The sequence below is a fragment of the Suricata suricatta genome, chromosome X, assembly GCF_006229205.1.
Source record: "Suricata suricatta isolate VVHF042 chromosome X, meerkat_22Aug2017_6uvM2_HiC, whole genome shotgun sequence".
Taxonomy (NCBI): Eukaryota; Metazoa; Chordata; class Mammalia; order Carnivora; family Herpestidae; genus Suricata; species Suricata suricatta.
This window is the reverse complement of record NC_043717.1, coordinates 36166107-36179963: the sequence shown is the minus strand read 5'-3', so window position 1 is coordinate 36179963 and position 13857 is coordinate 36166107. Positions and strand designations below refer to the sequence as shown.

The 13857-nt window shown below is 42.1% G+C and overlaps 1 protein-coding gene, 1 non-coding gene and 1 pseudogene across 2 annotated transcripts in view; 1 reads left to right on the top strand and 2 right to left on the bottom strand.

The window, feature by feature from the left end:
- MAOB (monoamine oxidase B) overlaps positions 1 to 13857 on the top strand; it is a 120325-nt gene that overhangs the window by 31690 nt on the left and 74778 nt on the right. The gene's annotated exons all lie outside the window — the stretch shown is intronic.
- Positions 11117 to 11218, bottom strand: LOC115284496. The gene has a single exon (XR_003905244.1). It is a non-coding gene; the product is annotated as a U6 spliceosomal RNA (small nuclear RNA).
- LOC115284545 lies at positions 13435 to 13561 on the bottom strand (annotated as a pseudogene).

The window sequence follows — 13857 nt, the reverse complement described above, 5'->3', positions numbered from 1 at the left end:
ACATTTCACATAAACGGAACCAAACCATATATGACCTTTCGTGTCTAGCTTCTTTTCAATCAGCATGTTTTCAAGGTTCATCCGTGCTGTAACATGTATCGGTATTTCATTCCTCTTTACAGCAAAATAATATTCCATTGTGTGGGTAGCGCACATTTTGCTTATCTGTTCATTAGTTGATGGACATTCGGGTTGTCTCCACTTTTTGACTATTGTGAATTACACCACTCTGAACATCCGTGTAGACGTTTTTGTGTGGCCGTATGTTTTCACTTCTCTATGCTTAGGAGTGGAATTACTGGGTCGTATGGTAACTCTGTGTTTAACCTTTTGAGAATCATCTGAAAATGGTAAAATGGGATCTTCAGTGATATTTTTTTCTGGATACCGCACAGTGCGGATGCTCCTGGAACCTCATTATTTTGTATTCCCTTCTGCAAAGAGGAGCCATTGACTATATGAATCAAGAAGACTGGAAGGAGCCAAGAGGGGCCTCTACTTGTAGTAAAAGGACATGGATGGAGGACCTTGACCAGCTGACCTGCCCGTTCCTCCCACATGCGTTCCCCAGATGGTTGAGACAGGAACAAATCCTTTGGCCAAAATGCCCCAACATTCACATGAAAACCTCTGCCAAAGAAAATACTTTCATTTATATTTAAGGATATGCTTATATATAAAATGTGATATTTACATGAATATATCTGCGTGAGAATTTAAGTATTACATTTAACATATGATATTTTCCATTCTGTAGCTTTCCCATGAATTTCAGGGGGCATTTTAGTTGGCCCAGGGGCCTGGAGTTGCCAAATTCAGTCCCTTAATTGGTGAATAGTAATTACATTGTATTCTTCAGTTTAGAAAGCACAATATAAATAATGTTATTAAGTTCTAAACTTTACAGGGTAATGTAATAAAGATATATTGGCCATGTTGAAAGAAAAAGCAATTAACGGAAACAGCTCGCAAGTCTTGAAAAAAATAGTGTACATCCTTCTCTCCCTTCCCCAACTGGATCCTTAAGTTGTAACTGGAGCAAATTTCATAGAATATCACGTAGTTGATTTTATTTTTATTTGATTTAATATACAGTTGACCACTGGGAAAGCATTTCTTTTTTTTTTCTTTTATAGTTTATTGTCAAGCTGGTTTCCATATAACACCCAGTGCTCATCCTCACAAGTGCCCCCCTCCATGCCCATCACCCCCCTTCTCCTCACCCCCTCCCCATCAGCCCTCAGTTTGTTCCCAGCATTCAGGAGTCTCTCATAATTTGCCTCCTTCCCTCTGCCCACCTATTTTTCCCCTTCCCCTCCCCCATAGTCCTCTGTTAAGTTTCTCCTGTTCCACATATGAGTGCAAACATATGGTATCTGTCCTTCTCTGCCTGACTTATTTCGCTTAGCATGACACCCTCCAGTTCCATCCACGTTGCTACAAATGGCCGGATTTCATTCTTCCTCATGGCCATATAGTGCTCCATTGTATATATATATACATCTTCTTGATCCACTCATCAGTTGATGGACATTTAGGCTCTATGATTTGACTATTGTTGAAAGTGCTGCTCTGAACAATGGGGTACATGTGCCCCTATGCATCAGCACTTCTGTGTCCCTTGGGTAAATCCCTAGCAGTGGGAAAGCATTTCTATCAATGTACTTGCTTAGAATTTCTTTTTGGAAATAGGGAAGGTCAGTGGCAATATGAAGGAAGATAGACTGTGCTTTATAGATGATTTATGCATTTATGTGACTCTACTTAATTTTAAGTCTCTAAATTTTATAAATTTTTAACAAAAGTCAATTATTTGTATGGAAAATCCTGGAAATAGTCTAGTAAAGGAAACTACTCACAGGATATCATGACCAAATAAGTTATTTTTTAGACTAACCCTGGATGGGTTATCTTTATAATTTCATTTTTAAGTCCTACCATCCCCAAACAACCACCCTTAATATTTGGGAATATTTTCTCCCAGACTTTTTTGTGCTTTTGTTTTCTCTGAGTGTGTGTGAGTGACGCACCTGTGCCACACTTTTGTATCACAGACACAATTTTATATCTTTCACCTGATATCAAAACACAAGCATTTTCACAACATCGCAGTCTTTCTAAAGATAATTTAATTAATATCAAATAGCAGTGCATAGCTTGCTCACTTAATACTAGATTGTTGGAGGGGCGCCTGGGTGGCTCAGTCAGTTGAGCATCCGACTTCAGCTCAGGTCATGATCTCACAATCCGTGGGTTCAAGCCCTACATCGGGCTCTGTGCTGACCACCCAGAGCCTGGAGCCTGCTTCAGATTCTGTGTCTCTTTCTCTCTCTGCTTCTCCCCTGTTCACACTCTATCTCTCTCTGTCTCTCAAAAATAAATAAATGTAAAAAAATTGTTTTAAATACTAGATTATTGGATATTATGTATTATGTGTGTGTTATTATAAATGATGCTGCCCTGAATCTTGAGAAATAACAATTTTTCCATATTTGGTATCATTTCTTAGAATTGAATGATAGAGCAATCATTTCTGACTTAAAGATATGAACAGTAAAAAGTTTTTGTCATGTTGTTTTTCTCAAATGTTTCACCAATGCATGTTTCAGCCAGATTTGTTTCATCACATTGTTGGCAGGATTTAATATCCTCTCTCTTTTTTTTTCTCAAACCTTCTCAGATTGAGAGTAAAAATGCTATTTCTCAGTTTCTCAAACTGAGAGGCAAAAATGGTTATTTTTCATTGTTAATCACTAGCCAAGTTGAACATTCTTCTTAGGTCTATTATCCAATTGTATTTTCTGGGAGGGCTATTTTTCAGTTCTTTTTTTTTTTTTTTCTTGACTTGCGGTTCGAATGTGGGGTGGAATCCATTCTTCTTTCTGAATGAAGTGGTGTTTATGTTTGTGAACCGATAGGCAGCAAATAGGAGAAACATTTTAGCCAAGATGTTGAAATGCTCTCTCAGGAGACCCACGATCCCTTTCCAGTACATGGAGTCCTGTGTGAGACTTGACCACCTTTAGTGGACAGATTTTGCACCCAGGTGCGTGGTCATTCGCCACAGGATGATTCCGATACTGCAATTAAAATGGCCTAATCCAATTAGGAAACTTCCTTGAACATGTTTTTCTTGTGGTATTCTTCTAACATAACATTCATTCTGTGAGGCTAGTACTTTTACAAAAGTCCAGGGGAGCTCAGTGGTTTCAAAACTCACCTGTACTGGGATGCCTGAGTGGCTCAGTCAGTTAAACGTCCAGCTTTGGCTCAGGTCATGATCTCACGTTCGTGGGTTCGAGCCCCGCGTCGGGCTCTGTGCTGACGGCTAGCTCAGAGCCTGGAACCTGTTTCGGATTCTGTGTCTCCCTCTCTCTCTGACCCTCTCATGCTTGCCCTGTCTCTCTCTGTCTCTCAAAAATAAATAAAAGCATTAAAAACATGTTTAAAAAAAAAAAACCTCACCTGTACTAAGATGACTTCCAAATCCCCATATTTTTGGCCCAGTCAACATATGGGAAAATAAAGAAATAACTATTGCCTTTGTATTTGAGTCAGTTGAGAGAGACAAGAGGAACTTGGGAGGTGTGGCAGAGAGCTGAGAAGGTACATGGAAGGGGCACCAGGATGGCCCAGTCTCGCTTAGGTGTCCACTCTTGATTTTGGCTCAGCTCATGATCTCGTGGTTACTGGGTTCAAGCCCCACATCAGAATCTGTGCTGACAGTGCAGACCCTCCTCGGGATTCCTTCTCTCTGTCTCTCTCTGCACCTCTGTTGCTCTCACCTGTATGAGCTCTCTCTCTCTCGTTTCCTCAAAATAAATGAATAAACATTAAAAAAATTTTTTAAAAGAAAGTACACAGAGACTGTACATAATTTTCCAGATTTAAAATGTAGCCACTAAAGCTTTTATTTTTATTTATTTTTTATTTTTTAAATGTTTTTATTATTTATTTTGAGAGAGAGAGAGACAGCGTGAGCAGGGGAGGGTCAGAGAGAGGGAGACACAAAATCTAAAGACAGGCTCCAGGCTCTGAGCTAGCTGTCAGCACAGAGCCTGATGCGGGGCTCGAACCCACGGATGTGAGATCATGACCTGAGATGAAACCAGACGTTCAATCGACTGAACCACCCAGGTGCCCCTCCATATGCAATTTCTATGTCACTTTCAATTGACTGATTTTTCTCCCTATTATGGATAATATCTTCCTTGCTAATTTTAATTTTTTAGTGTTTGTTTTTGAGAGAGAAACAGAGTGTGAACAGGGGAGGGTCAGAGAGAGAGGGAGACACAGAATCTGAAGCAGGCTCCAGGCTCTGAAATGTCACACAGAGCCCTGATGTGGGGCTCAAACCCATGAACTGTGAAGTCATGACCTGAGCCTAAGTCGGATGCTTAATCGACTGAGCCACCCAGGCAACCCCACTAAAGGATTTTAAATGTATTTTTTGCTACCGTGGGTACAAGTGGTGATATTGGTACTTTTAGTTCCATTTGCTCCTTTGTTTATGAGGAATGTGTCCAGGATGATAGGGTGTCCAGAGGTGGCTTACACTTCTTTTCAACAAGATAGACTTGGCCTTTTCCATTAGAGGCGGCTTTACCTTTCAATGTGTATTGCTGATTGTTGTCACAGTTTTGGGCTGTGCCCAAAGCTTTAGGACAAAGAGTTTGTTTAAGGTACTTAAACACACACAAACACGCACACATACCTGCATGACCACACAAATATTTCAGCTGTAGCATAATATAGGAGAAATTTAATATAGGAGAAATTTCTTTGAGTAACTAGAAATTTAATATTTAATAATCTAATGGTGCAGGCATAGGATTTAAATGCTCCCGAGGAATTAAGAATGAACAAAGCCCTTAAAATACCTCCTTAAAATATCAGATGCTCACTTGACCATCGATAGAGGGAATAGTTTAATTTTCCAACCAAGTGCCTGGATGTTGATATCGATTAAAGAAAACTCAATCGACTTTAGATGTGGGGCAGAGGGGTTGTGGAGTGGACTCTGTGTTGTCAATATTTGGGGACTTCTTTGGATCCTTGTCCAGGTAGAAAATTCCATTTCCATACTGGCACTTTTTTTTCCCTTGCAAAAATGTTGTATTAAATTTATAATTTAAGAGATATTTGGGGGGCATCTGGGTGGCTCGGTTCATTGAGCATCTGACTTCAGCTCAGGTCATGATCTCATGGTCAGCGGGTTCCAGCCCCACGTCAGGATCTGTGCTCACAGCTCAGAGCCTGGAGCCTGCTTCAGATTGTGTGTCTCCCTCTCTCTCTCTTTGTCCCTCCCCTGATCATTCTCTCTCTCTCTCTCTCTCTCTCTCTCTCTCTCTCTCTCTCTCAAAAATAAATAAACATGAAAAATGTTTTTGGAAGATATTTGGATCAGAATATTGGGGGCTGAAAAATTTCAAGGACACCTGTGATCAAATGATCACAGGGACATTGACATAAGTTTTGTGCTATATCACTTTTCTGAGGAAACCACGAGAATAAGTTATTTGCAGAGTGAGCCCCTCTTCATCCTTCACAGATGAACGAATTGACTTGTCTGAGTTCTTTCATGCCAACAATAAAAATTTATTTTTGTAAATGTTCATTTATTTTTGAGAGAGAGAGAGCACAAGCAGAGGAAGGCAGAGAGAGGGAGACAGAGGATCTGAAATGGGCTCTGAGCTGAGAGCAGACAGCCCGATGTGGGGCTTGAACTCACAACCATGAGATCATGACGTAAACCCAAGTTGGTCACTTAACTGACTGAGCCACACAGGCGCCCCAACAACAAATATTTATTGAGACATCTACATCCTAGGTATTCGGCCAGGTGCTGGCCATAAAACAGGGAACAAAAGAAATAAGATCCCTGCCCTCACAGAGCTTATAATCTAGTGAGGAGGGACACACAATAAATAATCTCTGAATCAACCAAATACTTACCTACATATATTCAGAGTACTGCCAGTAGTAAGTAGTTCATGAAAAATAAAGCAGGTGGGGTGATGGAGCAGAGTCACCGAATGCCTCTTCCTTAGAGATCACGTATAAGCAGAGATTGAGATGTTGAGCATGTGAATATCAGGGGGAGGAGTATATTATAGGAGATGGGAAGAGTTGGTGCAAAACCCCTATGTTAGGAACAAGTTTGACATGTCCCAAAAACAGAAAGAAAAGCACTACGGCTGGATTGGAATGAGCAAGGGGTAGGAAGACAAGATGGGTAGGCGAGAATGAGGTCATAGGGGGCCTTGTAAGTAACAGTGGGATCACCTCTTTACAATGTAAGCCGCTGGGGGGGTTGATACAAGGAGGTGTCACGAATTTGATTTTGTTTTAAAAGATATTCTGGGGGCGCCTGGGTGGCTCAGTCGGTTGAGCGTCCAATCCTTGACTTCAGCTCAGGTCACGATCTCGCCATTCATGGGTTCAAGCCCCGCATTGGACTCCGAGCTGACAGTACGGACCCTGCTTGAGATTCTCTGCCTCCCTCTGCCCCCGTCCCTCAAAATAAGTAAATAAACATAAAAAAATTATTCTGTGCTTTGTAAACGGAAAAATTACAGAAGCAAGAGTGGAAGCAGTTGAAAGGCTATTGCGATAGTCCACGGGAGACACGGGGTCATCTTAGACCAACGTGGTGGCAGGAGCAGTGTGAAGAAACAGTTGTATTCAGGTAGAATTGACCCACTGATGGAGTGACTGGAGCGTGAGGAGGTCAGGGGAAAAAAAGAATTGAGCATGATCTCCAAATTTTGGCCTGAACAACTTGGGTCCATTGTGGTACCATTACTGAAATGGAAAATAGTGGAAAAGATCTGGTTTGGGAGAGGGGACTCAAGAGTTCTGTTCAGGATGTGTTAAGTTTGAGATGATAATTACACAGCTGAAGGCACTATTGAGTAGGCAATTTATATATCAGACCTGGAGCTTCAAGGCTATAGGATTAGGTGAGATCCCTTGGAAAAGATTAAAAAAAAAAAAAAGGTCCAAAAACAAAGTCCTGAGGCTCTCCAACATTCAGAGGTTGGCAAGAAGAGAAGGATCCAGCAAAACATCTGAGAAAGAACAAGGAGATGGAGAGGCAGAAACCCAAGAAGTGTGTGGCCCAGAAGCAAAGTGAAGACAAAGTGAAGACAGGAAGACAAGACCAAACGCTGCTAAGAGAATAAATAATTTAAGGACAAAGAATTGACCAGTTGGATTTGGCAGCATGAAAATCACCGGTGTCCCTGGTAAGTGCAGTCTAGGAGGAATGGTAGGGATGAAATCCTGCCTGGAGAAAGATGGAGAAAGAGAGGCAATGCGTGTAGATAACTCTTTGAAGATGTGTTATGGACGTATCTGGGTGGCTCAGTCGGTTAAGCGTTGGACTCTTGATTTTTGCTCACGTCATGATCTCAGTTTGTGAGATCCAGCCCCACATCAGACAGCCAGGGGCCTGCTTGGGATTCTCTCTTTCCCTCTCTCTCTGCACTCCCCCTCTCAAAATAAAGAGAAACTTAAAAAAGAAAAGGACGTGTTACGAAGAGATGCACAGCGGGGGGAGGGGTGGTCATAGGCAGAAGTTGTTGGGCCACATTTAGATTTTTAGAAAATGAGAACTACCAGAGCAAGTTTGTGAACTGATGACCATGACCCAGGAGCGAGGGAGCAATTGATGATGCAAGGGAGAAGGACATGATTAGCAAAGCAAACCCTGGAGGGAATAGGATCCAAATGAGTGGGGAGGGGCGGCTTCCTTAAGGAAGACCTCTAAGTCCTAAAATGTAAAGCAGCGCAAACAGGCGCAAAAGTCCAGAGTCGGATGCTCAACCGTCTGAGCAACCCAGGAGCCCCGACAGTTAATTAACTTTTGAATAGAGTTCAATGAGAGATTTAACATTAGACATTCTGAAAATACCACGGAATATTTACGAAGCCTGGAATTTGTATAACGTTGGCAAAGCCAGTTTCTTAACTCAGATCTCAGAAAGTTTCCTTTCTCACCTGGGTTCTAGGTGATTCGCACACCCTGATTATTATTTCCTGTTCTGCGTTGAATGCAGAAAGGCCTGCTCTTTATCATGCTGTGTTTACAGCTCCAAGGCTGAAACTCAGACCCTTAAGCTCTGTTACCATGAAATTCATCCCCACCAGTCACGTTGCACTTCTTTGGCCTAGTGTCCCATGTCCCAGGTCCTGAAATAGCACCGCTGGCAAACGTCCTTCCCTCTCCACCCTTCCCCTGCCAGCACACCAGGGCTCCCTGGGCACAGAAGAAATGCCAGCGTGGGGGCGCCTGGGTGACTCAGTCGGTTAAGTGTCCAGCTTCGGCTCAGGTTATGATCTCATTATCCGTGAGTTGGAGCCTCACCCGGGGCCCTGCGCTGACAGTGCCGAGTGTGTTTGGGATTCTCTCTCTTTCTCTCTCTCTCCCTTGAAAAAAGAAAAAACAAAAGAAATGCCAGCCTGCCTAGTCATCTAGGACCTTCATCACCCTGTTATCCCAAAGTAAGTTCAGTTAACAGTGAAGTTACCTTAACATGGAAAAGAAAATGTCCCGTGTGTAGTTTGCTGACGCGCTGGGCGGCTTGAGACACCAGAGATGTATCTATCACCTGGAAGTGACAACTCCGAAATCAGAGTGTCGGCAGGACTGTTGCCTCTGAGCACTCGGAGGGAAAGTCTAAACTAAATAAACTAAATATACTAAAAAATAGTTTATTACCAAGTTGGTTTCCATATAACACCCAGTGCTCTTCCCCACAAATGCCCTCCTCCATCACCACCCCCCTTCCCCCTCCCCCTCCCTCTTCAGCCCTCAGTTTGTTTTCAGTATTCCAGAGTCTCTCATGATGTGTGTGCCTCCCTCCGTCTCCCCAACTTTCAATGTTCCCTTTTTTCATAAGGACACCTGGATTAGGTCTCACCCGGGTGACCTCATTTTAACTCGATAACCTCTGTCGCCAAATGAGTTCACTTTCTGAGGTTCTGGTTGTTAGGACTTCATCGTATGGATTTTTAAAAATATTTTTATTTTTATTTTATTAAAACAATTTTTTAACTTTTATTTATTTTTGAGAGAGAGGTGGACACAGAGTGTGAACGGGGAGGGTCAGAGAGAGAAGTAGACACAGAATCTGAGGCAGGCTCCAGGCTCTGAGCTAGCTGTCCGCACAGAGCCCGAGGCAAGGCTCAAACCACAAACCGCGAGATCATGACCTGAGCTGACGTCTGACATTCAACTGACTGAGCCACCCAGGCGCCCCTTCATCATATGGATTTTGAGAGGGCACAATTCAACCCCTAACACCATGCTACCCAAATCCGCTCGTCTGGTTGTCCCTTGGCTAACTCACGACCCTACAGAGTAGCAGCCCCCTCCCTAGTTTTCCGAGACTCTAGCTGTGCCGCTGCCCCCGGGCTTTGCAGGTTCCTCCTGTCCTTGGCCTGCCTTCACCTGGGCACTCCTGCCGCACCGCATGTCGTAAGACAAGAAGCAAGGTCCTGCTTAGACATCAACGCGTTCACAACATACAGCCTAAGGACAGTGGTGTGGTTGAGAATGTTTGATGTGTGGGGGGAAGAGGGGAGGACTCTGTGACCAACCTCCCGCCCGTTGTAGTCACACTGACCAAGTGACTCATTGCTTTTGGTAGTATTTCCCAAAATATGCGAGGAGACATTTCTGCCCTTCTCGAAAATCCCTTCCATCCCCTGTCCCCCAGTAAATTATAAAGATGACCATGTAGTACTTTAAAGTCTCTGACAAGTTCCACTGGCAGAAACTGGCTTAACTTTGTGTGTGTGCATGCTCATTTTTATTTTATTTTAAAGCAGCTTGGTGCATATTACTAACAACCATTACTACTCATTACTAACAGCCATTATTGATACAGAAAATGTCAGCAAACATTTCAACATTTGTACTTGAACAATATTTCACTCACCTTTAAGTTGGGCAAACCTTTAGTATTTTGCAATTAAAAATATAAGGGTTCCTGGGTGACTCTGTTGGTTGAGTGTCTGAGTCCTGATTGCAGCTCAGGTCATGATCTCACGGTTGATGGGATCAAGCCTTGTGTTGGGCTCTGAGCTGACAGCGTGGAGTCGGCTTGGGATTCTCTCTCTCTCTCTCTCTCTCTCTCTCAAAAAAAATTAACATTATAGATATAGATATAGATATGGATATGGATATGGATATAGATATAGATATAGATCTGGAGTGCCTGGGTGGTTCAGTTGCTTAAGCCTCCAACTCTTGATTTCAGCTCAGGCCATGATGTCACAGTCATGAGATCGAGCCCCACATCAAGCTTGCACTGGGAGTAGAGCCTGCTTAAGATTCTGTCTCTCCCTCTGCCCCTCGCCCACTTGCACTGCCTCTCTAAAAAAATATATATAATATATATGTTCTAATATCTATATAATTCTATATATTATGTATATTATGTATATATTCTAAGAAAATCCACACATTTCCATTTTTTTAATGTTTAATTTTTAAGGAGAGAGAGCCAGAGTGTGAGCAGGGGAGGGCAGAAGAGAGGGAGACACAGAATCTGAAACAGGCTTCAGGCTCTGAGCTAGCTGTCAGCACAGAGCCTGATGTAGGGCTTGAACCCACAGACCGTGAGATCATGACGTGAGCCGAAGTCAGTCACTTAACCGACTGAGCCACCCAGGCACCCCTAAATCCACACATTTCAAATTACAGATAACCGTCTTCATAATTTTGATCTCATGGACAATTTTTTAAATGAGATATAATTAACATATGTTAGTTTCAGGTGAACAACCTAATGATTGGCTATGGAGTGTATATATATTGGAGTGTAGTCAACATCCACCACTACAGAAGCTTTTTTCTTGTGATGAGAACTTTTAAGATCTACTCTTTTAACAAGTTTCAACTATCAATACAGTGTTAGTGACTAGAATCACAGTCAAGACTCATATACCAACCAACTAGATTCTGTAATTAACATTTTTGCTATATTTGCTTTATTCCTTTGTACCCGTCTCTCCATCTCGCTCTTTGTCTATCAACCCTTCCTATTTTTTTGATGTATTTCAGAGTAAGTCACAGGCATCAGGACCTTTTGTCCCAAATGACCTTAGCACATCTATCTATAACCAGCTTTGTTTACGAATTTGCTCAGGGAGCTTGCTAATCTTCTCTGTATCATTCCCGTTTTAGTATATGTGCTATTGAAGTGAGCACAAAGCAGCTTTGCTTAAATCAGCATTTCCTTGTCCCCCCTGAGCACAAAAATCAGACTTTGGATTAGATGCTTTGAGATTATGAAATCTCAGCTTATTTAAAAGCATTGTCCTGTCTCATTTAGATTATCGCAGAATGGGAGGGGCCAAATTTAATCTCAGATGAGGCAAGTGAGGCCCACAAGGTCAGGACTGCTGTCCAAGGTCAAATAGCCAGGCGGTGGCCTATTAGCTATAGAGCATTTTCTACAAAATGGCGTTCTTCCCTTGTCCTTGAATCCAGCGACATTTTCCTTCTACTCTGGCCATTGCACACTGCTGCTCGCCTTGGTCTTTGGCTCACAGAAGTGTTTCAGGGGAGAACAAAATCAAGTTCCTGGGCCAGGCTCCACACCAGGCTCCCAGAAGGTGGAGGGAGGGGTGGACTTGGGCATAGATGAATGACTCCTTTGTAATTTCATTTCTTCCGGTTACTTGTTACATCTCACCCAGATTTCTTTTCCTTGGCTGTGCCCACATTTTACCCTCTCCTTTCAGAATGCCTAAAATTCATCATTTCGCTTTTGGTGAAAAAAGATGTCGACATGGAAACATGCTCAACGTCATCTACAACAGGCCTCTGACCCTCTTGAGGGCATTTGTAACACCCAGTTCTTTCAGACTAAAATGTAAGGTGTGAGTGAGCCGAAGGGAGAATGATAGCTCTCCAATTTTATATCCTGCCTAAAACTCGTGTTGGGAATCCATAAGAGGGTGGCTATCACAGCACTGAAGTATTTTTCATCGTCAAATTACAGTCAAGAAAACTATCATACGTCAAAAACAGGGTTTCTCAGTATTTAATCTCTCTCCTAATGATGGCTATATCTCAGGAAAATTGCTCTTATCAGTCTAAGATTTCTAGTAGTAATTATTATTTCTATAGCACTAATCTTTTCAACATTTGAGGCAAAGCAAATTTAACTCCTTGTTTTCTGGTAATGTCTTGTGATATAAATAGCATGAAAACATTTCATCTGAGAATTATGTTCTTGGCTATAATGATGCTTGGGATCCCAACTATTGTAACTTATGTTTTTTAAGTTTATTTATTTATTTTGAGACAGTGACCTAGGGAGTCATGGAGGAGCAAAGAGAGAGGGAGAGAGAGAATCCCAAGCAGGCTCTGTGCTGTTGGCATAGAGCCCGACGCGGGGCTCGATCTCACCAACTGTGAGATCATGACCTGGGCCGAGATCAAGAGTCTGATGCTTAACTGACTGAGCCACCCAGGTGCCCCATCGACTGTTACAGTTTAGTAAAGATTCTGTAATCATTGAGTGATTACTATTGATCGATTGATTTGAATTCTGATATAATTAATGTATGGTGTTCTATTAGTTTCAGATGTACCTTGCAGTGATTGAACAGTTCTGTACATAATTCAGTGCTCATCATGATAAGTGTACCATTCCTTATTTATACACACTCCATGGAACATCCAAAAGGATTTGAGGCTGGTGAATGAAACGTTTAGTTTTCTCTAACAAGTTTGTGTGTTACATTCTTCATTTAAAAACATCGAGAAAGACAAAGCTGCAAGTTCTGGGTCTGCATTGTTTCTTCCACGGCACTCCATGCTGAAGTAATGTGAAAATAAAGTTTGTCTGCCCCAACTACAATATTACAAAACGTCTCTCACTCTTTTCTAACAACAAAGGGTAAAAAGACCAGAGCTTGGTTCTGAAATAAGATTATTGTGATTGCTGACATTTTAGAAAATTGTAATCATTTACTTATAAAGCATGATGAAGAGACCATATTTGTGGCTTTAGACATATTCTGAAAGGCCTTGGCAGAAATCTTATTCTAGTATTATCTGGAGAAAGGTTTCTATGGCAACTCAGGAACGCTTGGTGTTTTTCTTCCTTTTCTGGAGCATAAATCATCCCACGGCCGGCCGGAGGCTTCGATAAAGGTCTCCTTTATTTTAGAAGCTATCGCCACTTGTTTTTCCTGTTATGTTTTGACTGCCTTAGGGAAAACAGAGCAAAAGGCTTCCAAGAAGGCTTAGAATCTATGTCTGTCACATTTGCGAGCAAGACGTGAATAGCTTAAATCTAAACTTTGCTTCTTACTGATCAAAATGACGATACACTTCGGTAGCTTGGTCTATTTTCCAAAAAGTAGCGAGGAGTGCATTGTCGGGAAAGAGAAGTCGGTCTGTACTTAAGGAGAAGGAGCTATTGGCCAAAGCACTTCTTAAGGAGTAGTTCAGTGGAGGTGACCTTGAAGTCAGAATTTTTTATTAAGCTGATGTGAACAGATACTACACTTGATCTTAGCCAAAAGGCCGAGAAGCGATAGTCAGAATTTTTTAAACATAGGCCATGTATGTTATAGGAAGTAATGGAACTAGTGAAAAACACCTAGGGCAGAGAAACAGAACTGGATTTTAGATCTAGCTCTGCCATAGCTGGATGTATGGCGCTGAGCACGCCCTGGAATCTCTCTGGGCCTCCTTTTTTTAATCCAAAAAATGGGAATAATAAAACTCAGCCTCACAAGTCATTGTTAAGGACTGAACGTGTGTGAATAGAAAATCTGCAGTGCTGTACAAATGTAGTTGGTCTTCTTTCCAGCTCTTTCCCTTTGAAAAAG